Source organism: Pelmatolapia mariae, linkage group LG5, assembly GCF_036321145.2.
Source record: "Pelmatolapia mariae isolate MD_Pm_ZW linkage group LG5, Pm_UMD_F_2, whole genome shotgun sequence".
Taxonomy (NCBI): Eukaryota; Metazoa; Chordata; class Actinopteri; order Cichliformes; family Cichlidae; genus Pelmatolapia; species Pelmatolapia mariae.
Genome location: NC_086231.1, coordinates 965,522 through 990,312, shown reverse-complemented (window position 1 = coordinate 990,312; position 24,791 = coordinate 965,522). Strand labels below are relative to the sequence as shown.

At 44.7% G+C, this 24,791-nt stretch overlaps 1 protein-coding gene across 4 annotated transcripts in view; it reads left to right on the top strand.

Moving 5' to 3' along the window:
* The window catches only part of nicn1 (nicolin 1), a 581,340-nt gene that overhangs the window by 153,173 nt on the left and 403,376 nt on the right, over positions 1-24,791 (top strand). The gene's annotated exons all lie outside the window — the stretch shown is intronic.

Here is a 24,791-nt window from a genome sequence, read left to right as displayed (position 1 = left end):
TCGTAGCATTTCCTGTGGAAGTGAAACCCACTTGCCAAAACAATGATTGCTTGCTCATAAACTTTGTTATCTGCACATCAGCCAATCTCAGACTGCAGACAGAAGCGTGGCTCCTCCGCGCTGCTTCAAAAATGTAGGGCATCCAGTTTTGTGTAAGAGTTGGACAAAAGAAGTGAACAAACCCTGGAAAGGACACAAACGCTCACCTCTCACCAGCTGCTTCTCAAGCAGAGATAAAAAGATTCACATGGGGAGACGATGATGCAATAGGCTGGAAACGAGGAAGACAAAGGATCCGCGCGGCCGCTGGAAGCTGAAAGGTCCTCTAAAGACTCGCAGTGCCATTAAAGTCGACTTAATGTTGAACTCTTCAAGACGAGCAATTTAGACATAAAAGCTGTGACTTCCAAAGTGACAAAGACTATTAGAATCTATTTTCCCCACTCTCTGACTTGAGAAGTTTGCAGTGCGGTGACTGTGCACAGAAAGCTCTCAGGATGCTGCAGTGAAACCGTCCCTGATTTCAGATGCAGCTCGCGTTCATGCTGAGCTCCAAACATATTTAACTCTGTCCTTCAGACGCAGCTTTAACTTCCTGCTGTTGGCCAGTCACGCTCACTTAAACAGATATATTTTTATTAATGGGCGGAGAAGATGAAATAAAACGTGTTTTTTCTTCTATGAATCGGTGATTTCATGGGTCAGTGGATTTGGGTTTGCTTTGTCATATCCTGTTTTATTCTGAAATCTCTGTCATGCACTTTACTTTGGTGAGAATGAGCACCTCCAGTTTGAGGCCATGGTTCTCAGCAGAGAAGGGTGGAGTGCCCAGCCCTGCAGGTTTCTTCCTGAAGTGATGGAGCTGCACTATTTCAGGGTCTGGTTCATGAGACGGAGGAGTGCGAGGTTACAGATCGATTACTGCGGCGTCTGTAGCGATGCAGATGCTGCGCCGGTCTGTTGAGGCTGAGCGTGAAAGTGACACTGTCGATTGATTGGCCGTTCTCACCCTCACCTGTGAACCCGAGCTCTGGGCGGTGACTGAAAGACTGAAATCAAGTGGAAATGATCCTCCGAGGGAGATGAGCTCAGGCATTCAGGAGGGACTTGCAGTACCATCGCTACTCCTGCACATCAAAAGGAGTGGGCTGAGGCGGTGTGGGTATCTGACTAGGATGAAGTAAGATGAGGTGTTCTGGGAAAGTCCTAAAAGGAGCAGATCCAGGATACTCCTGACAGCTGAGGGAGGTCTGGGCATCGGTGCCACCTGGACCCAGATAAGCATCAGATAATGGATCGATGGACAACACCACACCAGCACAATCTTCACAGAGCACCTGCTATGTTGGCCAGATTTACCTGCCAGCAACTCTGTCCACATAGAAAAGGGTGGTTATTTGATCCACCGTGCACTGTACCACACGTGCACAACAGACCAAAGAGGTGACCCTAAAAACAAACCCAGGGTGACTTGTTGTCACCTAAAGATCTCTCACACAGACTTATTGTCATGTTCAGGAGAACAGCAGTGATGTGCATGAAGGCTGAACTTTATGCACTGCGTCCCTAAAAGAGCTGCTGAACAGTGTTTAGTGATGGACGAGGCCAAAAAGAGCAGAAAGCATGAGAACTTCATCCCTCCTGATGCAGTAAACCATGCTGCTGCTGTGCTGTCATGGTTTACTGCATGAGAGCCAGGCTGGATACAGCAATGAATTCTGAATGAAAGCAGCCAAAGGAAGACTTTAAAATCAAGGTGAAGTCAACGGGTTCATGATCTACTCGATAAAATCATGTTGTAAATGAAGGAGAACTCAAAGTGAATGTTCCTGTAGATTGAAGTCAAAGCCACAGACTGTTGCTTAGCGGTGATTTCTGCTCTCCTGACTCCTCGGTGCATCGCAGGACCGCGAGCAGCTTCCTGTGTAAATTTATTTCTTTAAGAAAACCAACTTCAAACACAGGAAATAAATAAAAAACAGGTTTGTCAGTTTTGTGGGGGAAAAAAAACCACCAACAAAAAGAACCTTCAGTCTTAAAAAATAGAGCTGAGGGGGGATGAATATATTCAAAAGATTTCAAATTTGCTGCTCCTTTTCTCAGCTGAATTCATTATCTAAGGCTCGGCTTTTTTCTAGATTGCCTTGAGGTTTTTGGAAGACGACTGATGTTATGCGTTTTATCAGCAGAGACACATTGTTATTGCCACCGAGCCGTGTGTCAGTGTTTCAGAGGTTTACATCCTTCTTCTGCCTCATCCTCACTTTGGTGATTACCAGCGTTTCCCTGAACGCTGACCCTGTTGCATCACTCAGGCTAAACTGAGCAGGTTCAGCTTCTGGAACGTGTTACAGCTGCAACACTTGAATCTGCAGTTACTTTAATTACTGTCTGTGCTTTTTAACCACAGCTCCACACATTTCTAATGTTTCAGCTCCTCGAGCGTGCCCGAGTAAGAATATTGAAACGTTTCGTGCTTCTTTACAAAATGAAGTGTTGCCCCTGATTCTGAGGGACGCCGTCATCGACAATCACAAACTTGCTCTGTTGTACTGTGAAGGTCGACCGAGTGCAGTGAACTTTAGACACCGGTCTGAGATGGTGTGAGCTCTGAGATGTGAAGCGTTATCCTGCTGGCAGCAGAATCAGAGCAGAGTGGTTGTAAAGGGATGGACAGGGTCAGCAATAGCACTCAGGTAGGCCGTGGTGTTCTCCAGATATCTCTCATATGCCCACGTTACATACCGAGCGATTATTTCCGATCAACTAAAAGCAGTCTGTCCATCCTCCTCTGACCTCTGACCTCCACAGATCATTTCCTCCCAGGTAACTGCTGCTCGCTGGATTTTTCAGACCTTCTCTGTAAACTCAGAGAAAATTTCAGCAGCTCATCAGTTTCTGAAACACTCAGACCATCGACACAGGTCTTTGAACGTCATTTTGATCATTTTGCATAAATGTAAATGAGTTGCTGCCGTGTGATTGGCTGATTAGACCCCTGTAAGCACAGGAAGTTAAACGTGGCCCTGCTGGCACTGCTAAAAGTGCAGCAACATGAAGGCTGGAGGACAACGTGCAGACAGAACATGAAGCTTTTAGTTTTTAATGTTAAAATATTCAAACTAAACATTTGCCTGCAATTAAATCTTCAATATTTTGCTGATGTTTGAGGTTCACAGCATGAAAAGAAAAACAAGTGTTTTCATGCTGGAGGAACGTCAGGATGAGAACTTCAGAGAAACAGAAACACAACCAAAGAGAACGTGGTGGAGCTGTGAGAGCAGCTGGAACACTTTGGGCTCTCTCCTTCACTCTTTATATTTTTGCTGAAGCTCAAGCTGAGACTGGACACTTTAATGCAGCATCAATGATTTTATTCCACACTGAACATACTGAGCAACTAATGTGTGACTCATGCAACAAAGGGCACATTAATCTGAACATCTAAAGATCATAAATGTATCATTTCTTAGTTTCTGATAAACTGTTTATTATCACGTGGCTAAAAAGCCCAAACCTAACCGTACACGGCTGCTGACTCAGACTGTGCGTGATGGGAGACCAGTTTAATACGATGGGGAGAAGGTGTGTGACAGACTGAAATTAAGAAACACAAAGGTAGGGAGAGTCAGATTGATGGTCTGTCTCCTAGGACTGTTTAAGGGGGGGTCAGGGCTTCAGCCACAGGACCGTGTAATAACTACGGGGGAGTTTCAATGGTCTCAAACCCCTCTGAGATCTCTGCATGAGCCTCCTCTCCCTCCCTCCCCATTTATCTCCCTCTGTTAAACCACCTCCCTGCTCCCTTTCCATTAGTCAGACTTCCACTCTTCCCTTTCAGCTGCTCCTGCTCGCACCGCTCAGTCAGCTCAGAGCTCAGCTTAAACTCCTTTCACAAAGGTGTGAATCCCACCTCCTCTCTGCTCCTCACAGGGGGGATTTCCTGCAGCACAGATGGACGAGAGATAAGAGGCGGACTCTCGTGCGCATTACTGCTCTCTCTGAGTTTGTGTGATTTCTGGAGACTTCACATCTGGCAGCTGTAATCGTGCTCTGAGGTGTTTCTGTTGACGTGGTGAATTCGCCCAAAGTGCATTTAGATGGAAAAAGGCTGTTTGTGTGATGGTGTGCTGTGTGCAGGCAGGAGAAGAGGACCCAAACGCTGGACTGGGTGAACGGAAAGAGGCAGCTTTATTGCGCTGTGGCAGAAACTCCAAACATAACTCACAATAACAACCCTAAACTGAAAACACAAAGCTAATAACAAACACTTGGAACCTGAAGACGAGCGACTGGGAACACAGAGGAAAAACACACAGCTTGCTGGGGGTACGACGCGACCCTGAACACTGGAGGACACACACAATAAATACACATGAGGGAACGAGGAACAGGTGGGAACACAGCCGGGAGAAATTAGGCAGAGGAAACAAATTGAACACACTGACATCAGACACGGCCCTCAAACAAAACACACGCAAAGACACAGACTCAGAGACGCGGGCTTTACACAGAGACCTGACTACACCATAACAGAGGGGATACACAGACAGCGATAACAGAAGTAGAAAAAGGTGGGCGTAGCGATTATAACGTCACCCACTGCTTTGGACTTCTATGGCGATGATATAGGCACTGGCTCACTGCAGCCCCTGCTGGAGGCCAGAGGAACGATTTGGGTCTTCCACTGTGGCAGCCGTGGCAAGCAGGTGGGAACCAACCCAGCACGAGCTCCTCCGAAGAGGACACAAAATCCCCTGAAGACCAACCGTCCGGTCTTTTTAACTGGCTCGTGGCAGCGGTGGACTCCTTTAGTTTAAAAGAATATAAATTATATATATTAGTTTATATATTTTAGCTTTTCTGCTTGAGCACTTTATACACACACTTTCATAAGAGCACATTTTTCTATCAAACATCCACCCTGGTGTTTAGAACCACTCTGAGTTTGGTATCCTGCCCAAGCATACTGCGGCATGCAGCCAGGGACTGAAACAGCAGCCTTTCGATGAGCAGACGAGCTGCCGTCCCTCCTGAGCCGCAGAGTCTCCCGCATGCACAGAAACCTTTGTGTTGGTGCGTGAGGTTCCTTCATATCAGCCACAGGCAGGAGCAGCACAGGGTGGTTAGTAAGCATCATCGCTGCAGTCTCAGGGCTTTAATTCACTTACACCGAAGACCAGTTGGTTTATAACAGCACTTAATGTGGCAGAGCTTCCACATGAACTCCAAATGGAGTGAAAGTGTGACGGTAAAGCGTGGGGCGGATTGCAAAAAGGCCTTTCAGGTCTGGTGGGTAGATTGATTATTTTCATGCCGTTTGCTTTGGCTGAAGTTGGAAGAGAGCATTTTAAGGATCAAACAGCAGCTGCTGGACAAACTGTGATTCAGAGCGGGTCGTCTGCTGGTCTCATTCAGGCTGTTCCACACAATCTGACACAAATGTGTCCGAGCGTGAACGCGATTCAGCAGATGAAAACGAGGTAAACCAACGACATGCTCCTGAGTTGCAGCCCTGCAAGCTTTCTCCTCGTGTTATCGACACGTTCTCTGCACTTGCAGATATTTTTCTTTGTGCATCTCTATTTATTTCTCCCTCCTTGAGTGCACGGATGATTAGTGAACATCACACCTTCCTTGCTAACGAGAAGCCTCGGCTGCTGCAGGATCTCATCCCCCGACTGCTCAAACAGCAGCGACACCTGCTCCAGATCGATTCCCACTTTCATGTCTGTCATTAAATGAGCGGTCCAATCACAGCCGTTTTCAGACTTTAGTTTAGTTTTCCAGAAGAAAACCGAAGGATGAAAGGGCAGAGAGGAAGAGGAGAGTCACCCAGAAGAAAAGCAAATGTAGTTCTGAGGAAACTCACCTGATGTATTTTAAGGAAAGATTAAATATGGCTGGTGCAGCGCAGCACAGACACATTATTCACGACACATGCAGCGCGCCTTCACTCCCCTCAGGCTGCTGTCTGTTTCCACGCTCCTTTATTTTCATAAGAACAGCTCCACTTCTCTGCTGCAGCACAAAGCTTCACTGAACAGGTGATTATCTTAATCAAGCAGATTTCAGTAACGGCTACCTGTGGATCATAAAAGGCCTGAAATTCATTTTCTTCTGCAAACCTTCATGAGACAAACTGACCTGGCAGCACGCAGCTCCACAGGGAAACATTTCATCTGACAAGATGTCATTTTTACTCTGCATCAGACGTAAACGTGTTTGTGCAGAGGCCGGCGGGATGCCCACCTCAGATCATGTCATCCCCCAAATGCCGGAAATAACCAAAAACAGCACAAATAACAGCACGTACAGTACTGACTGTGCGCTGGTGTATTTACAGTTCAGGCACGATGGCAGCATGTTCAGATCAGCTGTTCAGTAGTTTCTGCTGTAATCTCTGTCCTGTTTTTCTTGGCCCTGTTTTATGTGCAGTCTCATTACGTGGTCACAGTCTTCTAACTTTATCTTCTTTATGTACAGTCAGTACACTTACCTCTGACTGGTCACATACTGGACTGATGAACCCTGATTGGATTACTGATTATTGATCATCTCCTTCATGAGTCCCCAGAGCCCGGTTCCCTGTGTTAGGGTAAACGAAGCCTGATAATGAGAAGGTATCCTGGATATGTTTGACTTGGTAGTGCAGGGATCTGCTGTTGGTTCAATCAAACCAGAAGATGACGGCTGGCTGCTGGTACGAGACTGTAGGTCAGAGGTCCACAGGTGCTGGGAGTGTCTGTACAAACCTGAACGCAGCTCCATTAAACATGTTTTTAGTTTTTCATGTAAATGTTTAAAGACGTTTGAAACAGTGACGCACACGTGCTGATGGAGCGTCTGCAGCTCTCAGTTCACGTCACAAACTGCTAGTTTGCTTTGTCGCTTCACTTACTGGGTCATTCCTAATTGCTGGTTGCTCTGCTACCTTGTTAGTTTACACACTTTTTCTCCTGGTCTGTTTTGCTGTCAGTGGAGAGATATGTTGTTTACACTCGGGACCAACTGATGGTGCTGAGCACACCAGTGATTCTGAATGGAATGAGACCCATTATCCTCGAGCAGCCCGAGGAGACAGCAGGGCTGCAGAGGAAATATGGCTCTCATCGGCTATCATCACAGGGAATCTGAGGTCCAGGTATGCCTGAGTTGTACTTCTGTGTTGAATCCATGTAGCGCTTACAACCAGGGGTTTAACTGGGATTTTGGCAGGTGGGGGAATTCTGAGATTGGGAGCAGCGGTGCAGTCTGGGAAATCGTTTAGAAACAACTTACAAAAAATGTGTTTTTGAACTCCAGCAGATTTTTTTCATGCAGGCTGTGATCAGCTGACCTGCACTGCTACTCTGGTAGTTACTGCAATTTGTGGATTTAAGAAACTAAACTCCAGATTTCTCCTGTATTGGCTTCCCTTCATTGGCTTCCTGTTAAATCCAGAATTCAAAATCCTGCTCCTCACATACAAGGTCTTAAATAATCAGGCCCCATCTTATCTTAATGACCTTGTAGTACCATATCACCCTATTAGAGCACTTCGCTCTCACACTGCAGGCTTACTTGTTGTTCCTAGAGTATTTAAAAGTAGAATGGGAGGCAGGGCCTTCAGTTTTCAGGCCCCTCTTCTGTGGAACCAGCTTCCAGTTTGGATTCAGGAGACAGACACTATCTCTACTTTTAAGATTAGGCTTCAAACTTTCCTTTTTGCTAAAGCATATAGTTAGGGCTAGACCAGGTGACCCTGAATCCTCCCTTAGTTATGCTGCAACAGGTGTAGGCTGCCGGGGGATTCCCATGATGCACTGGGTGTTTCTTCTTCACTCACTATGTGTTTAAACACCTCTCTGTATTTAACTATTATTATTAGTAATCAGCATTTTCCCTGAGCCTGGTCCTGCCAGAGATTTCTTCCTGTTAAAAGGGGGTTTTTCCTCCCCACTGTTCACAGGTGCTTGCTATAACGGTCTAATTGTTGAGGATGTCTGTGTAATGTTGTAGGGTCCTTATCTTAAATTTTTAAGTACCTTGAAGTGACAGTTGTTATGATTCGGTGCTATATAAAGTGTGCTATTTATGATGTCTGTTGTGTATTAAATGATTAATTTGCATATATTGTAAATTCTGCTGGGTTCTAATGTCTGCACTGAATCTGTGAATAACATGGAGCGATTGTTTGAACGAGGTGACGATGAGTAACCCTTCTGTTCCCATGTGTGATAGAGGACAGGGGTCTCCTGAAGGTGAAAGTCTGGGATGTGCCAAATGGGAGTGATTTTTTACAGGGTGTTAGAGAAGTCGGTGATCTTTAAAGCTTCCAGCGGGCTGCCAGGGTTGGAGAAATAACTGTTTTTAAAGCAGCTGTAGTGTTTCAGTGAATGGTCTGCCAGAGAGAGAAGTTAGTGCACGATTGTTCCACTTCTATTCATTACATGTTATTACTGATGAATGCATTTGACTAAATACTGAATAAAGAGACCCAGCGATTCCAGTCTGTCTGATTTATTCTGGGTAAAATAATGAATTTGATTTCTTTTTCCCAGTAAAAACCTGAGATTGCAGAGTTTGCTGAAACCATTTGTCTATGGCTGTGATGGGCAGCACTGAAGACAGTCAAGGAAACTGAGGGAGGATTCTCATTTTCATGACTGATATGTGTCCTATTAATGTGAGAGATTAATAAACAATATTTGTCTTAATCTGTGGTGTGTAGGAGAGTAAGTGACAGCCTGGGGTGAGATGTTGATACGCAGGTACTCAGTCTTTCCAGTAGTGGGAGTAAACCCTGAGCTTGTCAGACAGTGGGAGTACAGTGGACTTGTTCCAGTTTATTGTCTAGTTTGATGTTTTAGAGCAGGTACTGATAACTTGATTTCTTGGAGCGAGCTTTTATGGTTCTGTGGGAACAATCAAATATTGTCTGCATAAAGACTGATTTTCTATTGTAAGTTCCTTTGATTGTGTTGTTGGTGTGAGTGTTTCTGTGAAGACGGTGAAAAGTGACAGAGAAAGTGGCGACACTGCTGTCAACTCCCCAAATCCAGATTTATGCAGTGTATGGAATAAAAGCTGACCTTGTCAGATGCTGTCAGAATCCAGGAATGCTGTAATTTTGGGGCTTTTGAGAAATATCATGTGACCCGTGGGAGGTACCCATTTCAATAGGACGGAGCCGTAGTCAGTTCACAAGAGTTTAATGTTAACACAAAATAAAATTAAACATGTAACAGTAGCACCTAAAAACAATTAAAAGCTTTACTTTATTAAATACGGTTAAAACTATAAAATGGTATGATTGCACGTGGGAGACAGGATAAGCGCTGCGGGGAACCTGTTAAAAACAAATCAACATATGACCCACGTTAAAGGGACGGCAGCTCACACTGAACCCCAATTAGTTTTCTACGCAGCGCCTTCACTATCTGCAACGATATATATATATTTTATTTATTTTATTTTTTTTAACACTCTAAAATACAATCAATACGTGCGGTGCCTACTGATACAGTGAAATAAAACAAATAAACAAAACAAGTTTTGGGATGAATAAAGTATTACCAATCAATCAATATCGATAGCTGCAGCCGTCACAATAATCTTCAGCTCTTCGCTGCAGAGTTACACTGGTCTAAAACAAATGAAAATACACTGCAGCCAGAAATCCACCCAGGCAAAGCAGCAGCTCGGCACTCTGTAAATGAAAGCAGGACATCACTTACACTGGACAGTAGAACGCAGCTTGGACCAGGCACTCACACAGCTTCAGGTTCACCCAAGAGAATGACTAATTACCTGCACCTGTGCTTATAAAAGGGACAAAAACCAGCCCCGCCTACCAGGGGCAGGCCCCAGTCTCAGGTCTCACCTGTCACATTCAGATATCACATGTCTGTGAATATTATCGGCAGCATGATTTTGTTGTTGTTGTTTTTATGAAAGCCTGGGCTAACTTAGCTATTTGTGTAACTATGTGTGTACAGTATATGTGTTTTATCAGCATGTCCCAATTTGGTCATGTACTGGATACATTTATGACACACTTGTATAATCCAGATGAATAAAATATTTCAGACCACACTGAAGAAAGACCAGTGACTGGGACGAGTCACAGTTTGTTCCACTAAGAAACACTGATGGGGTCATTGTTAGTGATCAGGAGCTGTCCATCTAAAATCTCCATGATTTAGTTTCCTGTTTTCTTTTTGATCACATCTTTTTCCTGTGATGGTTTATTTTTGTGGATAATTGGTCACTGAGTTGATCTTTGTTCAGTTTTCTTCCTGTTTAAAGTGTCTGAGTTTGATAATGATGCCTTTGGTGTCTCCAGATTATCAGGTGAGTTTTCAGGGATTCCAGTAAAAACTGAAATTATTCCTCATGCTGCTCACGCTCTCTAAGCCTGCTGTTTTGTTTGGTGTAGCTGTAGTCCATTAAATCCATCAGCATGCTATTTCTTGTTGTGTATTCCAGTTGTATAATCATCGTCTCATTGTGCTGTTTATTTCTTATCCTTTTCATTGCTGAGGTAACAGTTAAGCTCAGGGCGCCGGCATTGTTGTTGTCTTCCGCTCTCTCGTCCTTGAATGTTGTTGGCAGGTGTCTGTACTGAATGCTACATCTTTACAAACAAATCATACACAGTGTGAGTGTTTGTCTCTTATTGTTTAGTCACATTTCCTGTTTTTTCAGATTTTGTCTTTTTCCACATGCTGAAACTAGAGTGAAAAAAGCTCAAAGACACTTCGGGCTGTATTTACGAGGCTTTTTATTTCGTTCAGAACTTTCTTATGTAAAGACGACTGCACCAAGGAGACAGGATTTATGTCCGCCATGATCTTTCTTTAATCTCACCGTAGACGGTGACAGTCCCACTGGTGTGAGACAGAAGCCATCAATCATTCAACCCTGGTTTCATTTGTTTATGGTAATTACAGCGAGGTATCACTTTGTTTGACAATGATAAATTGATGATTAAAAATGCAACATACAGCACATGAAGATTAATTTCACATCCATTACATACCGGCGTAAATCCTGCAGGATGTTTTTTCGGGTCAAGAGGACGTTTTTCACAAAACCTCTATTTTAACTGTTTATTCATGATCTGCAGGACTTCACAGCAAAGCAAACCTGCTCTGGTCGTTTTCATCTGCTCTGACCTGTATGATGCCACACAGAGGTGTGACTCATACAAAGCTGCTCTAGTCAGGCCCATCTAATGAACAAATGTAATGTATGTATGTATATGTATTTCATTTAAATGCATAGAGGATTGCAAGGGTACTGAGTACAACTATATGAAGTGTAGTTCTTACGAGGTTCTCTCAGCATATCTATAGCAACACTGTGTATTTTTTAATCATTGTTTGGCCCACTCACAGCTGCTGGTGACACACAGGGGATTTATGACTTCATGAAGACGTTTACCACTTCAGCTAAAGATAGTTTCTGCTCAAACATCTGGATAGTTTTGAAACCCAAGAGACTTGAGGTAACATTTTATTCATACAATCATATACATGTAAAATTCGTCACTGATATCTGTGTTTCTGGAGATGTGCCCCAGAGTTTTCATCTACTGTGTCAGCTTTCAGCCCACTGTTTACCTCAGCTGTCTAAGACACGGGAAAAGTGCTTCTACTTTGTCAAATGACTCCAAAACAAGTGGATGAGTCAGTGAAGCTCACCTCTGACCGACGACAGTGATACAGAGGTGAGTTGTTGAGGATATTGCTAAGCTCCTGTTAGCCTGTGTTAGCTCCTGTTAGCCTGTGTTAGCTCCTGTTAGCCTCTGTTGGCTCCTGTTAGCCTCTGTTAGCTCCTGTTAGCCTCTGTTAGCTCCTGTTAGCCTCTGTTAGCTCCTGTTAGCCTCTATTGGCCCCTGTTAGCTCCTGTTAGCCTCTATTGGCCCCTGTTAGCCTCTGTTAGCTCCTGTTAGTTGTTGTTAGCTGCTGTAAGTAAAACTGCCTTTGAAGTGGATGTTCAAAGCCAGTTGGACAGTCACCTACTAAACTCCCATCCGATGCAAGAATGTGATCAAACTGTCATTTTTAGGACACTTGAGGCTAACATTAGCTAGCATGAGTTGTTGTTGTCTGCCGTCCAGAAATAGGAGGCTCAGGTTAGGGTCCTGACTTCAGTTCAGGAGATGAGGCTTGAGGTGAGGAGGAAGAGGATGACATTTTGTCAAGAAGCTGCTGTCGCTGTCTCTTTCCTTTGCACTTCTTTGGTGAACGGAACCCTTTCTCCGATGCGAAAGTATCAGTATGCCCTCCATGGCAAACCGATGCCTATGACTTGTCTTCCACTCCACCTTTGGCGTATTTGGTGTATGTGGCCACTTTCCTGGCCACTGTATCCAAATATGGTGGGGGAACACGGTGGCTTCTGCAAACCCCGCTCCTGTTTTAGACAGATTTATTAGAATGCATAAGTTTGTTGGAAGATGTAACACTACACTATTCTCTGTATATTTATGATCAAAACATTATTTTTTCTGTTGAATAATTAATTAATGACTGTACCTTACTCGCGTCGACTCTTTGGGACGACATCAGAAAGCATCCTCGCTCTGATCATCGCAGACAGGCAGGTGTGACTTGGCTTTAATGTTTTTTTCTCCAACAGAGCTTCTTGCTTCTATAAATACGTCCTGAATGTGATTTCCTCCCACAAATGTTTGGAGACATCGTATTGTTACCGCTCCTCCCCCGAGTGTGCACGCATTGATAAACACCGCCGTACCTTCTTCACCCTGCGCTCACTCCAACGTGCCGTCTTTAAATCTTCATGTATTCATTACGCCGTTTGTAAAAGTCACACCTACACGCACAAACACAAACATGATATCACAGCGGTAAAAAAAGAGGATTTCCTCCTACACGGTTACAGACACGCCGCACTCCCAGAATCCATCTGCTCACATTCAGATTCTGAAAAACACACGAGGTGAGTCGGTGGGCGGGTGTGTGAAGCTTCCTGACACATGATAGGATTTACACTAACAAGCACAATCCGTCACTTCACATATACCATACAGCACATCCATAAGCTTAATGGGTGAATGAGAGCAGCTGTAAAGTGATTGCCTCCAAATATACACAACTTAATGGGAGTTATCACACAACACGACAGCGGGGAGTCCATTTTCATTTAATAAACCTTTAAAAGCTTCACGACTGTCATTTACTCTCCTGCATCTCTTCTTTTATGGCTGCAGAAGCTGTCGACGAGTGTTTTATGAAGATGTACGAGTGTCATAAAAATGTGTTTAGGTTTTCTCGTCGGTCTTATTGCCTTTCATGATTGTAATGGTGCCTGTGAAACACTGCTGCGATGGTGTCTATAAAACACACATTAGTCAAGTTAATGCCGAGCCTGCACACACACAGCCCTCACATGGGCGGGGCGATGGGGATGCTTTCATGTTCCCATTATCTGATCGAACAATTATCTTTCTGTCACACTCAGAAATCTGAACTGGAATATGTAAAATGTCAACATTTTATCTTCTCCGAGTCCCACTTCAGCTGAGACTGAAAGGAATCTGGGGCTGCCTGCACTAAATGTGTTGATTAAATGCATCCAGTTACTCATGTGAAAGTTTACAGGAGCACAAACCTGCTCTGAAGATTTGTTTAACGAGTCGGATGAAGACACACCAACAATCACTTTACTCATTTACAGACAGAAACCAGGCTGTTTCTGCTGTGGCGTCCCACACAGCGACACAGTGAGGACAGTCAATAGTTGGTTTATGAACGGCGCATTTGGAAGCGTCATGTTGTTTCTTTGGCGCCAAAAGTGACTGTATGTGCTGTGTTAGCTAACCATCCAGGTAAGGAAATCCCAAAAGGCTGATTCTGTTCATTTGGACATTTTCAGTGAAACGTTTCGTCATCATCAGGTGACTTCTTCACTCTCAGCTGCAGGTTTCAACCTTATAAACAGGACATTTGCACAATGACTGAAACTAGCACCACAGTTTCTTGATTAATAATATGCAAATTTTCATGACCACTGATCAAAGTCCATTGATTTCCCATTTCCATGAGTACCATTCACAGAGAGTTGTAAGATGATGTACCCTTAGGCCCCCTCCTCGACTCAGAGATGGTCTTTCCCCTTTCACGTAAATGGCCTCCTTGACTCCCCGCTCAAACCAGCGTTCCTCTACCTAGCTTGATTACCAAAATGAATCCACAGACTTTATGGGAACCTCACACAGACTTGGATACCTGCTAATTATTGCTCAGTAATATCCAAAGAAAATCCTAGAATCCCAGAATTTCACTCATCATAACTGCAGCTCAGGCTTCTTGGATGGTCTGTTGCAATTAGCTGCTGGAGGTTTTGAGCATTATCCAATGAGCAGCAGCTTTTATACCGTCCCTGCAATAAGATAGTTACATAATAACCTGCCTTAATAAACAAATAGCTGGGTAATAAAAAACCAGGGTGTTCAATGCATCACAGTTTCCATTTTTGTACATATGTATATTCTGCAGGTATTACTTTTTGCCTCGCTCCCTCATCTTAAAAGCTGCGGGTACAGCCAGTGTGTCTGCACAGCAGTGTTGACCTAAAGTGATGTTCTGCTCAGGTGGGTAAGAATCTCGTGGTTCAGGATAAATTGAATCTGTGCCTCTGTTTCTTTCGAGTAGAACATGAAGCTCTGTTATAGAATCTTAAACATACACAACCTCCGATCATAAACCCACTCGAGCTCCTCGTTCCAGCCACGCAGCTGTTCCTGGGTTGGCCCGATGAATCAGCTGGGAGAGGTTCCTGCCAACTCAAGCAGCTGAAGACTCTTCTGAGCAGTTACATCCAATTTGCAGGAGCTAATGTGTTTTGTAATGCAGCCCAGAGTTTGCTCTTTAAGCATATAAAGCACACATTATTGAATGTTCACGTTCTCTCCTGGCAGCGCCCGTAAAGCATGAATTAATGCTTTTATGGTCTCGGTTTGACGACTCAACTAACCGAGGTGAGTCACCTTTATTACCTTACCTTTATTAAACCAAATTAAATAACACAACACGGAGTGTGGCTCTGCCTGCTGATAGTCATTCTTTGGACATTTAAGCAGGCCTTTCTGCTCCTTTTTTCCTCCCGGTCTCTTGTGACGCTCAAATTTACATTTCAGACATTTAGCTGATGCTCTTCTGCTTTTTATCTTCCCTCGCAGACATTAAGCTCACGCTGTTGTGAAGCACGGCTGAAAATCAGCACAATGACATGAATGAAAAGCTCTCAGGTCTGAATCGCCACCACGCTGGAAAGGAAGCAAAAGGAGGCCAGAGGCAGGCGGAGGTCGCAGCGTTTCTGCAGCCCATGTGAGGAGAGGGAGCGCTTAAGAGGAGATTTTGTTTTGCTGGTGAACAGTGATTACAGTGACGGGGGAGGAAGTGATGTGGATTCATGAGCTGTTAAGGAAAACTCACAGAGGAGGTTTGTGATGGCGACGTTTTGGAAGATGCTGCTGATTGAGCTCAGCTTCACCTCTGACTGCCTCAGCTCTGCTGCTCACACCTCTGTGCATAGTCACACATCTACACACACGTACACACACACACACACATCTATACACACGTACACGTGTACACACATGTCCACTCACACACAACCACACACATAGATACACACATGTTTATGCCCAATCAGTCGCTGCTGTTGAAGGAGGCGTCAGTGGGGTTGCCATATTTGTCAGGGGGAGCTGGGTCATTAATGTCTATGGAGGCGCTTGGAGATGTTTCATATCTGAAGCAGGTTTAAAAACATGACAAAGTCCTGTGAAGCCTGACGTGAAGCCTGACGTGAAGCCTGACGTGAAGCCTGACGTGAAGCCTGACGTGGCGTCTGCAGACATGTGACTGCATGATGCCATCAAAGCAGCCTGCACAGGCCTGAATCCTCACATCACCCTGACCCTGTCAGCAGGCTTCCAGCCTTCCTTTACTGCACGCCTCTGTTGAATCCGTTCATGTTTTGTGTGTTGAGCTCAACAACCACACAAACTGCTGGTGTGAGTTTGTCTCACAGTGTGTCTGTGAGTTAAAGCTGCAGATAGCGTCAATCAGAAATAGAGAAAGACAGAGAGCCTTTGTGTTCTTGTTGGTCAGCAGTGGTTTTCTCCTTGGAACGCTCCCCAGTCTCTTTCTTATCATTGAATCACGACCTCTGACCTTACCTGAGCCAAGTGAACACTGCAGTTCTTTTAATGTTGTTCTGCTGTTGTTCTTCTGTAACCTCCTGGCTGAGTCATCGATGTACTCTTAGAATAAAAAGAACAATAAGGTTTCCTTGGCATCGTACCGATCCGTACCAACAGCAAAGCCAACAGCACGCCTCCGTCGTCGCCTGAAACATCTTCAGGAACACCTGTGGATCATCCTCGGACCCCATCCAACGCAACATCACTGTCGGGCCTAGGAAGAACGGTGGCGGCAAACGGGAGGATCCATGCCGAGCGACCAGCATCGCCAGAGCCTGCGTCTGCCGCTCCTCCAGCGGTCCAGGATGCACCGCCACCTGCTATTGGTGCGTTGCTGAGAGCCCCACCATCATCTGCAGCTGCACTCTGACCTGAACAGGTTTCAGAACCACTGTGACACCCCCGTGTTCTGCACCACAAACACACACACAGTGTTGCAGGGCAGGTGAATGTTTATTTTTCAGCAATAATTCATATTAGCGCTCTCATAGCTTTTCAGCTATCGCATCTCTGGCCCAGTTCTCAGTCTCTGCGGTCCCTGGAGTATAAGAGATCTGAGATCTCTTAGCTTGCTTCACTTTGTTGTGGGGCATCTTTGTCTGACACCAAAGCTCGGTCAGCATGATGTGTCTGTAGGCCACGCACGAAGGGCCAGCTCTGTCGCTTTTGTTTCTGCAGAGAGAATCAGGTCTGTAAGGTTTGCTTAAATATTTTTTACATTGTGCTCAAGCCAATGTTTCAATCAAGCTATTAAACAGGAGAGAAACAGTATGGACCATTAGAGTTCTTTTTTCTTGTGTTTAAGCTTTATTTCTTTTTTATTTTGTGTGTACGTGCACTTGTACCAGCTTTTTATATCTGAACCTTATGTTTGAGTCCAGGAGTGTTTGTTTAAAACAAAATAAAGCCAAAAATTCAGCTGATGTCTCACAGGATTCATTCTCAGATACGTCTCAGGAACAGAGGAAAGCAGCAGAAAATAACAGTTACGAGGCTTCTTATTGGTTTTAGAAGAAAATATCACACAATCCAGGGCTTGTGTTTGGAAAAGTTTCCGTTAAAGCAAGCTGAGATCTGAGAAAAACAGTTTCTGTGTCATAAAGTTAACGTTGAGTTCCCTCCAAACACCTCCAGCAAACAGATGGAGGGGGGATGTTATCTGTTTGGACTGCTGGGCCTCGTTCTCTGCGAGTGTTTGTCTAAAGTCTGTTGGGCCCACAGACTGCATGAGACAGATAAGTGTGGTATGAAAAGTGAAGCCAGAGAAAATCCTGTGTTGTTTTTAAGGTCCTGCAGGGGGCGACTGCTCTGGGTGTAAGAAGAAGCCTATGAGAAATGCTCATGAGTTTATAGTTTGAGTCTCCAGTTTCAGGTCTTACTGCTGTTAGATTTATAAAGGACCAGGAAGGGTTTAGGGCGGGGTTACCTTAGGACTGAATAAGGCAGTGGTTCCCAAACTTTTTTGCTAGGCCCTACCTTAGCAGTCAGATTTGACCTCGGTCCCGCCTAGCTCGAAAAAACCAAACAAACAAAACTGATGGCTGACATCACTCCATCCTTTATATACAGGTTTTTTGTTTTCCAGTCATTTTTATGAAGAAATAAAAGAAATAAAAAGAAAATACTAAAAACAGAAGTATCATAAGTGAAGTAGAGGGCAGAGAAACAGCAGAGAGCTGTTTGTTTCTGCGAGCGGCTCCATCACTGGTGATTCATCATGCTGTAAGATTCCTGCTCACGCTCCACTGTCGACATCACCTTTGTATGTTGTCACCTTGCACTTGCACCTGTTCCTCTGTTTTCCTGTCCAGGTCAGCGGGCGTGCTGAAAAGGTGGCGGGAGAATCGTGACGAGACGGCCTCTCCTCCATTCTAACGACAAGACGACGTGACGGTGAAGACGGTGAAAACAAAAAACCCCGTTTGTGTTTCTGAGGCCGAGCAGCAGCACTGCTCCCCTCTAAATGTAGCTCGGAAGATAATTTGCTGACTCCCTGTGTAAAGTCCTGCTGGCTGCATGTGGGTGGCCTTCGTGAGTAAACCCAACGACCTGAGGGCCAGATGCACAGTCTTTGCAGATTCACTGTGGAAAGCTGTGTCCGTGAGCGATTCTGTTTCCTGAATCTTAATTAGTGCTGAGCAGCGCGGGCAACAAAGCAGATCTCCCGCTACACTTGAATCAAAGTTTCAGTCGATTTTTTTTCTGTCTACATAAAATCAAGAAGCTTAAAAACTGTACGCTTTCCCACTGCAACCAGAGCTGGATGTGCAAAGACTGCTAACAAGACTGATATCCTCTCACTGATGTATGCATTGCAGTTCATCGCTGTGGATCATTAGTAGCACCAAAAAGAAGCAGCACTGCCAAGAAAAAGATATTCATGCAACTATAAGCGTGGTTTCAGACGAGGGGGGGTCTGAACCATCAGAGACGTCATGAATTCTTCTGCTCAACTTTTAGTTTTCCTGGTTCTTATGTGGAGCTTATCTACTCTACATGAGCACTCAGAGCTCAACATGCCACATTCAGCGTTCATACAAACACGCTTTTCTGTGCTTTCCATCTGACAGTCACACATATCCACCACCAACCTGCTGCTTAGTGGATGACCTGCTCTAGCTGAGCTACAGCCACCTGTAGCTCTTCAAGGAGGAAAAAAACCCAAATTAGGACCATGTGCCAGCTGAACTTTGAGTATTTATAGATGAAGAACTCAGAACTCCAGCAGTCAGCCAACGATCTCCCTTTCAACAGGAAGAAACCTCCAACAGAGCTAGGATGAGAGAAGGGCAGCCTGTGACTAGCAGCCTGCTGGGACCGCACACTGTGGGGTTTGTCATGCATCTGTATGACCTGCCTCTCTCCACTCAGAGACAACCTGGGTCTTCCCTGTGGTCTCCTCCTGGTTGGACATGAAACATGGCACCTAGGAAGCACCTAACAGCTCAGAGCAGTAGCTGCACTGTGTCACACCTGTCAGTCCCACAGGCTAACTGAGGTAAACGGGACTCCTCCTTCACTTTGATTGGTCCCTTCACTTCTGGTGTCCACCACTCAGGCTCAGAGTCTCCACCCAGCACGCCGTCACTGCATGTTTAGCTCCTCCCCTCACCCGAGTGTGTGAGACACATCTGATGACAGGATTAAAAAAATGATCATTGACCTGAAACGACAGCACGACGCGCTGCATTCAAACGTTTCAGTAGGCTCTGAGTGGAGAGCGAACCACTGTGCACAGCTTATCTAATTCTCTGTCTGCGCCTCATTATAACATAACACACATTGTGTTTTCATAAATACGGGTTTGTGCTTTAATGCATATTCACTGTATGACATTATAACACAGTGCCGTTATTGTACACTGAGCTCCTGCTCTGCAGTATATTTGTGTGATTTTGTGTTTGATTGCATGTATTTTCTGTGTGTGAATACAGTTTTTGTCTTTACAGTACTGTAGGCCTCCTCCATCAGCAGGAGAAACATCTGGAAGAGGAATCGATGTGGAACGTTGGAAAATGAACAGGAACGTCGACAGTGACGGTTAACGTCTGCCGGAAGAAATCAGCAGGTTTCAGTCTTTGGCACGAGGAGGAGGCGGCGCACTTAGAAAAAGACAGAAAGCTTTATGGTACTGGGAGACTGGGAGGAGAAGAAATAAATAAGTTTGGATTTTATGAGGGTTGAAATGACACCCTGGAGAGACGAAGAGAAAGAGGAACTGGATGCTGCGACAGCAGGTGACACAAAATGTGTCGATTTCCCAGAAACCACAAATCGCTCATTGTTGTTGTGATTTTTTTATGCACAGAGCGAGAAAATGAAGCTAATGTATAAACTGTAAATGGCAGCGAGCCCTGGGGAATCCACTTGTGTGCTGAAAGGCTAACGCTCATGCAGAGTGCTGATGAGGCGTACTCAGACACAAAAGGTTAGTGTTCAGCTGAAGGATGAGTGAAGGCAGTAAGTGGATAAATATCACTCTGAGACTTCACACTGCAGAGAAAATATGCAGAAACCACTCGGCGTGAGTGGCAGTTAACGGATCGTCTCAGACTTTAAACCGACTCAGTGTTTTTTAGCCCCGGCGCGGCCGGTTTAATGTTTCTGTGGCTCCGTTTATGAGCTGGAAGAGAAGCGTGGACGACAGGAGAGACAAATCAGTGATTTTAAGGTTGTTTGCTGAGTTCTGCATAAACCCGTCTGACAATCCTACATTTCATCCCTGAGCCTTACCCGACTTTATTTATGTGTGTTTGAATATTTAAACAAAAAGCTGCTCTGGGAAGCATTTATCACACATTAATGCACCGATGAGATGAGAAACCAGGCCAATCATCAAACCTGCACGGTGAACATTTCCATCATGTTTTCTGTGCTCGTTTTCACCCCTCCAGCTTCAGATTTTTGTGTTTCCTGTTGTAAAAGAAATATTAAAATGATTCGTGCACTGAGACCCCGGCCGTGTGGATTAGTCGTGCATCTTTACCTGGAAGTCCCATAGAGTAGATAACCCGGGTCATATTTGTGCAGGTATGCAGCGGGCACGTGGACACCTGAACAGGTGTAAGCTGAAAGGTAACAGCTGGAAAAGCCAAAGCCAATGAATAAATCATTTGATTGGATAATGAGAAAAAGTCAATCTAAAGAAATAAACTCAATAAACTCACAACAGCAGTCGCTCAAGCTTTACGTTTACATCAAGTAGTCGGCGACAGTGGGAAGGAAAAACTTTTTTTTCCTGTTTGTGTCTAAATAGTTTTATAAAACTGAGACTGATTTGAAATTGTCTCTTATAGCAGTTCAAAGTACGCATAGGCAGAAACTGGAAGAAGGTAAACTGTTTAAAGTGTTAGCTAACAGTGCTGAAACTGGTAACAGTGAGCATAACCAGCATTTCACTCATTTTAGGTGTGACAGCGTCTTTTGGTAGTTAAAGGCGAATAACTTGTACATGACCTAAGCTGCGGTTTGGAGAAGGAACTGGCAGATCCCCATGTACTAATGAGAAGAGAACAAGTGAAAGAACTGAAAACAGGAGGGAGGGTGGGGCATGAAAACCAGAACAACACTCCTGAAGTCAGATAATTTAGCTCCAAACAGAGTTAGTGACGATAAGGAATTGAAACTGTTATGTGATTGTGTCAGATAAGAGTTGAAGCTGTTAGTAATAATGTCAGGAGCTGGCTCTGTGACCCGGCATTTTGAGTTTATGTGGTATTGTTTCATGTTCATGCTTCTGCTCTGAATTGTGTTCATGTCTTTTGTCATAGTGATCACAGTCTAGTTTTCACCAGTTGTAGTTTTTGCCCCTGTTCATTTTTTCCTTGTTTTTGGATTCGTGTTTTTGGCCTAATAAAAGACTTGTTTTTTTTACTCCTAAGTTTTGTCTCTTCTGAGTCTGCTCTTCGGCCTGCTCCAAAAAGCCCACCGGCTACGCAGCCAGACATATATTTGGAAACCGGTAGCTGAAAGCACGGCTAACCATGTTGGAGTCCAACGGCTGAATGAAAGGCCTAATATTTGTTTAAGAGAAAGGCTATTTTCTAAATGGCTGCTAGCAAACTGCCCAGAGGAGCAAAGTTAGTTTTTCAGATCTTTATAAGTTGTTGACTAAATGTACTGACTCAGTATTTGATGAGAGTCGAGGCTTTTGCGTTGGAGTCGGAAACCCTCGGTGGTATTATTGCTCTTTAAGGAACTTCAGCTCAGACTTTAATTTCCAGCCGATGTTGTTGCCGCTTGATGGAAACCCAGCGGGTGTTTGACTCTGTTGAACATGAATGTTTAATTAAATCTAAATAAAAGAGTAAAGGAATGCAGGGTGATCCGTCTGAGTGACGAACTGAGAAATCAGCTCAAATACAGAAAGGGCAGATACAGAGAAAACTGAATGAGATCAGCTGTAATCAGTGTAAACTCATCATCCAGGTCCCTCTCCGCTCCGAGCGGCACTGCCAGTAAATTCTCCACATCCCCTCGTTTGAGGAAAAACAACTCCAGCAGGAAATGAAGGCATAGCTCAAAAAGCCGGCGGGGAAGAAAACAGCGTGGCAGCACTGCAGACATCTCATTTGGGTTAACAGAAACTGCCGTACGGTTCAGCAGCACCGCTAATGACTAGACTGATAGTGTTGAGTGTGATGGATGGGGCCGAACTCGTGCTGATTGGATTGGTATGCAACAATAGGCTGAATTCCACCGGCGGAGGCAGCGGGGCCTGTGTGCGCCGTTAACTCCTCGTTTCTGTGAGTCCGTTTGTGTCGCTGTTCACCGTTGGATGCTTCGATGTATTAAAAAGCACAAACTGCAGCTGCCGTCCTTTTTCGCCACGTCAGCAGACGAGGCCAACCTGCAGGCCGTTTTGTGGAAGCTGCTAAACTTGACTTAAAGCCGGATTATCGGCCGTTCCCGTCAGCTTAGATCGAATACCTCGCTGAGACAAATGCAGATCATTTACTCTGAATCAGCCTAATAACTGAGCTAATCTGCTGCTGGAAAGATTCAGACTCTATCGTCCTGACATCGATGCGACTGCTTTCTCGAGCTCGTGTTTCTGCGCAGACCCGGGGGAGCGCTCGGCGCTGTCGTTTCCTTTGTTCGCACCGTATGAACGCAGTGAAGGAGGATTCGGTGTAACCTGATTTCTGCACTGACTTCAACCCACAGCACACCCTCGGCTGACTTGTGGTAGCATAGCAACAGATGCTGCTGGTGGTAGTGTGGAGGAGTGTGTTTGCTTGAACTTTTCCATTCCCACACCTGTGCCTGGGTCCACCTGCGGTGCTCATTTTAGATTTTCGTGTTGAACCTGTGATCATGAGGGGGCGGGGCCTTTGAACATCGACAGTATGAAAGCAGATGTTAGCGGTTTGATCCCTGCCAGGCTGCTTATTTGTAGCCATAAGTTACCTTTTACAGGTGAAAGGATGGACTGATGATTGAAGCTTTTTAGATTTTCTGTGTTTATATTTTTTTACTCCTTTTACAGTTTTATTGTTGTTATGTTGTATATAACAAAATATTTATTTTATTTTTTCATTTAATTATATAAATGTAATTATATGGCGCTCTTCCACAGCCTGTCTTTGTCCCATCTCCCTCCTCTCACCCCCAGCTGGTCGCAGCAGATGCTCCGCCCCCTCCCTGAGCCTGGTTCTGTCTGAGGAGGTTTTCCTTCCCACTGTTGTCTGATTGTTGATGTCTTCTCTGTATCATTGTAGGGTGAGTATAAAGCACCTTTGGCTCACTGTTGCTGTGATTTGGTGTTATATGAATAAAAAGACATTTTTATCATTACTGTTTTTTGCTTGGTTTGAATTTTCTCATGGTTGTTCATATGTTTCATGTTTTCTAAATTACTTTTTTGGTTAACTTGTATTTTTTAAATGTGCTACATAAATAGAATTGACTGAATAAAACATAAGAAACTGAACATCAAATTTCTGGGATGTCCCACCTCAAGTCAATATGTCAGTCAGATTATCCATTAAAGATGCTCCAAAGGGCACCAATGGAATGAAGAGGTCCGGAGTAATGACTCGAAGTCACGTACTCCAGTCATCAACATCTGTCAATTAATGCGCCCAGATCTGTGACTTCATTAACCAGCAGGATGAGTTAGAGAGAAAACTGCACTCAGCGTTGTTCTGCAGGACCGTTTTTGGATGAGGAGTCAAACATGTTTACTGGACTGGCTCACTGCAGAGGGATCGCAGGTATTGGCTTCAGTTTTCAGCTCCAGAAGTTGCCCGTTGCTCTTAAGCAAAGATACGGTGACTCCTGCATGCTGAAGGAGGTTGAACACTGCAGCACACCAATCACACGTACAAGCTGAAGCAACACAAAGAGGCCGTTTAGCAGCTGTGGTGAAGAACGGTGAATGACTGTCTGATGACATGCAGAGAGAAGCAGCGGGGTTCCTAATTTTGGTTCGTTTCTAATATTTGAACTGCTCAAAACAAGCTGCTGCTGCCTTTTATTGTTTCCTGTTATTATGTAAACCACCAGCCTTAAAGGTGGAATGTCAAGTTTTGACCCTCTTTCTTCATCTTCTGTGAGTTACGCTTCAGTGGACACTAAATTTTAGTTGGATTTTTCTAAATCTTGTAGAGCAGTGAGTTTTGGCTCCTTAATTAATATATTCGAGTTCTGGTTCCTCCAGAGCTCCTCCCCTGTCTCACCTGTTTGTCCTCCAGAGCTCCTCCCCTGTCTCACCTGTTTGTCCTCCGGAGCTTCCTGTCTCTGTCTCACATTGGAGTCTTGTCTCTACGCTGGTAGATGGTTTCTGTGGCGTCGTGTTCACGGATTTCCTGCACGTCCGTCCTAATTCTCTTAATTGGTTTCAGCTGTTTCTCGTTCTCAGCGGTTGGTGTATAAACAGCCCTGCCCTCCTGTCTGTGAATAGACCCGTTGGTTTTTGTGTCTGGCTGTGCAGTGTGTCCTTTAATGGCTTCTGATCTGATCTGAGTGTAATTAGCGGTACGAGGTCCACCTGGGCCTGATGTGCTCTGCTATAAGACCTCTGATTGTTACAGCCTGTTTCTGCCCCCTGAGAGGAGGCTGGCAGATAAGTCTT